The sequence below is a fragment of the Procambarus clarkii genome, unplaced genomic scaffold (genome assembly GCF_040958095.1).
Source record: "Procambarus clarkii isolate CNS0578487 unplaced genomic scaffold, FALCON_Pclarkii_2.0 HiC_scaffold_513, whole genome shotgun sequence".
Classification (NCBI taxonomy): Eukaryota; Metazoa; Arthropoda; class Malacostraca; order Decapoda; family Cambaridae; genus Procambarus; species Procambarus clarkii.
Window position 1 is genome coordinate 64,721 of NW_027189546.1, and position 3,840 is coordinate 68,560.

General features: G+C 40.1%; 1 non-coding gene across 1 annotated transcript; it reads left to right on the forward strand.

Moving 5' to 3' along the window:
• Positions 1-3,312: 3,312 nt before the first annotated feature.
• On the forward strand, positions 3,313-3,431 carry LOC138361609 (5S ribosomal RNA). The gene has a single exon (XR_011227068.1). It is a non-coding gene; the product is annotated as a 5S ribosomal RNA (ribosomal RNA).
• Positions 3,432-3,840: the final 409 nt, after the last annotated feature.

The following is a 3,840-nucleotide window of genomic DNA, read 5'->3' on the forward strand; positions in this document are numbered from 1 at the left end:
TTCCTAACTCTGTATTTCGTTAAACTTTAGCTCTCAACACCCAGCATCCACTATCATTACATATTCAGCTCTCAACAACCAGCACAAACAATCCGTAAAAAAGTTCAGCCCTGACGCTCTTGAGCCAATCACTGTGATGTTGTGAGTTTGTGATGTCCCGATGTTGTCACTGAAAACACCCGACTGAGTCCCTGCCTCGAAAGCCGCAACCTAACGACACGCAGCTGGGTTTAGCCCTGGCACTTTTTCTCTTACAAATCTTCTTCCTCTCACCCCCCCTTATCTTCTTCTGTCCCCACTTCCAAGCTCGCCCCTATGGGCATCTTCTCCTGTATTATTCTGTTCTGTTCTGGCATTCGTCAATTCGATTCACACAACTACAACACCATGACTGGACGCGGCAAGGGAGGCAAGGGACTCGGAAAGGGTGGCGCCAAGCGTCATCGTAAGGTGCTACGTGACAACATCCAGGGCATCACCAAGCCCGCTATTCGTCGCTTAGCTCGTCGTGGCGGCGTCAAGCGTATTTCGGGTCTCATCTACGAAGAGACCCGTGGCGTCCTGAAGGTGTTCCTCGAGAACGTCATCCGTGATGCTGTAACCTACACGGAACACGCCAAGAGGAAGACCGTCACTGCCATGGACGTGGTGTACGCTCTGAAGCGCCAGGGTCGTACCCTCTACGGATTCGGCGGATAAGAGCTTGGCTAATCCATCGATTCCACCCACCACCACCTCAAAACGGGACCTAATTAGGTCCCTATACTTTTTTACTGAAGGGCTTAATAGACGATAACATAAATTGTTTTGATATCAGCTAGCACATTGGGTCTTATGAAATCTATTTTTTATCCTCGCATGCTTAAAGGGACTCTGATTGGGGGGGGGGGGGGAAGGTTTGTTACGTTATATACTAGCAGAGCAGGATCATTGGTGGGGGGGGGGGGTGTGAGGGGGAGAGAGAGAGAGAGAGATCTTTCCCAACTCTTCCTTTTTACATGAGTGAGCTACCCGTTTTATTCATTTTATCCTTCTCAGAGCTGTTTTGATAGTATCCAAATGATGGTAAATGAAAAGGGAGGACACGAATATCTACCCAGAATTCAGGACTGGCAATCGATATGCATGTTTGAGTGAGAATCTTTTTCTCTCTCAACTTAGGTATACGTTTATGTCGTACCTAAAAGCGAGAACCACACTATTGGGACAAGTATGCAAGGCCCAATTTTCCTAACAAGCACAGTTAATTTTGTTATTTTCGAACATTTCTTTCCAAATTGGTTTATCCAATTAACAGTATTATATTAAGATCATGAATTGCTGGGTTAGGTTAGGTTAGCTTAGCTTAGGTTAGGTTAGGTTAGCTTAGCTTAGCTTGGGTTAGCTTAGGTTAGGTTAGGTTAGCTTAGCTTGGGTTAGCATAGGTTAGGTTAGGTTTGATTACATTTCTATGTTAGATTTAACTCAAATTCAAAACAATTGCCAGTCATTCGGCTTGTTAGTCAACTTGCCTCTAATAGGGGCAATTTGTCTAACAAGACTATTTAGTTTTGTGTGTATATATATATATATATATATATATATATATATATATATATATATATATATATATATATATATATATATATATATATTATTATTATTATAGCTTCAAGACTCTGAACCAATATAGAAGCATCAAGAGGAAGTGCTTGTGTTATGGGCCAATAGGCCTTCTGCAGTTACTTCCATTCTTATGTTTTTATTCCCATTGGTTCGTGTTTTATCTTGTGTAAATGTCAATCACCTTACCCAAAACTTTGGTACCATATCACCTCACCCATGTATATATATATATATATATATATATATATATATATATATATATATATATATATATATGTATATTATATATATATATATAATATAGATGTATATTATATATATATATATATATATATATATATATATATATATATATATATATATATAATATAGATGTATATTATATATATATATATATATATATATATATATATATATATATATATATATATATATATATATATATATATATATATATATAATATACAGAGTAAATCTACCCCAAAAGTAATGATTTATTTGTCTACAAAACTAAACTCTTTTTTGGAATCATATGAGGCCCCTCCACTGAGGGGGGAGGCCTGGATGTTTATTGTCATGTGTATTCATGCTGCTTGCATGTCGTCGTTTATTTTGCCTTTGTTGTTTTTTTGACAGCTTTCTTTGCCTTGGGTGGTTTGGGAGATTTTGAAGCTCTCTTTATTTTGGGCTTTTTGTTCCCAACAACAAGCTGCTGCTGCTGCTGCTGCTTCTTTTTCAAGGCTGTAGGTGGTTTGTTGCTTGTGGCGGCTTTCTTGGGAGTTACCACGGCCTTCTTTGCTGCTGTAGATGGTTTCTTGGTTGTGGTGGCTTTCTTGGGAGTTAGAACGGCCCTCTTCTCTGCTACGGCCAGCTTGAATGATCCACTAGCTCCACTTCCCTTGGTCTGAACAAGAATGCCGTCAGCCACTGCTTTCTTGAGAAATCTTCGGATGTAAATGGCGATCTTGGCAGCCTCGACTTTGTTGTTGGCAACAACGTACTTCTTGATTGCTTGTAGAGACGAGCCCTTACGGTCTTTGAGTGCTGCGACCGCGGCTAGAACCATTTGACTAGTTTTCGGGTGAGCAACCTGGACGCGAGGTTTCCTGGTGGTGGCCACCACAGCAGCAGCAGCCGCAGCCTTCTTGGTAGGCTTTGCTTCTACCATGATGATGATGAACCAACCAAGGTGATGAGAGACGCTCAGACAGTCACGGGGGAATGATGCTGCCGCCGCTTGAGCCGAACCTATTTATGTGCCGGCACGGTACAGAAGCTGCAACCTGGCAACTCGTCCACCAATCACGACGGTTGGTTTTACGGCTCCGAAACCTGGATCCCATATCTTCTCTAAAATAGAAGCATTTGTTCATGTTCTTTGTAAAAGTATCATAAAGCAGGACAGATGAGACAAATATCATAAAAACTGAAGAGCAGATGAGCACACACATGTTTGTATTACAAAAGAAAATCCACAAATTCATTAGAAATTGGCAGGGCAGGCTGAGGAAGTAGGTAGATGTAAAATGTCTGTAAATGGCGAAAGAACATAAACCCAAGACTGAATAAACGATGTTAAATATCCATGCCAAGGAGACAAAAATATGTTAGGATACAATTACCATTAAGACACCACAAGCAGGTCCGTATCCTGCCGCGATGACTTAAAAGAGTTGGTTATTAGCCACAATGTGTAGGCAGTCTCATGCCAACGGCCATACCACGTTGAGAACACCGCTTCTCGTCCGATCAGCGAAGTTAAGCAACGTTGGGTTTGGTTAGTACTTGGATGGGTGACCGCCTGGGAACACCAAATGCTGTTGGCAATAATGTTTTTTGTTTTGTTTTGTTTTGTTTCGTTTGTTTTTGTTTGAATGGCTGGCTCCACGGGAAATTCACGGAGTTGTGTGGAATAAGGCCTGGTAAAATGAATTAATATGTATGTCATGTTTAAAACAAACTCGCTTAATATAGATATTGTGTGAGGCTTTATACAAAAACAAACAACCAAAACAAAACATGTTGTATATATATATATATATATAGCTTAATCCGGGTTTGAACTCGCAACTCCAAGAATACGCATCACTTATATACACTTTACCACTGGACCACTGCTGCAGGACACTAGCTTGATGCTGAGGTATCAATTTAATGACGTAAATGCCATTTCCACAAATAAATGATAATTAAAAAGTATTTGTATGTACAAATCTTTTCTGTTTAAAAGGCTAC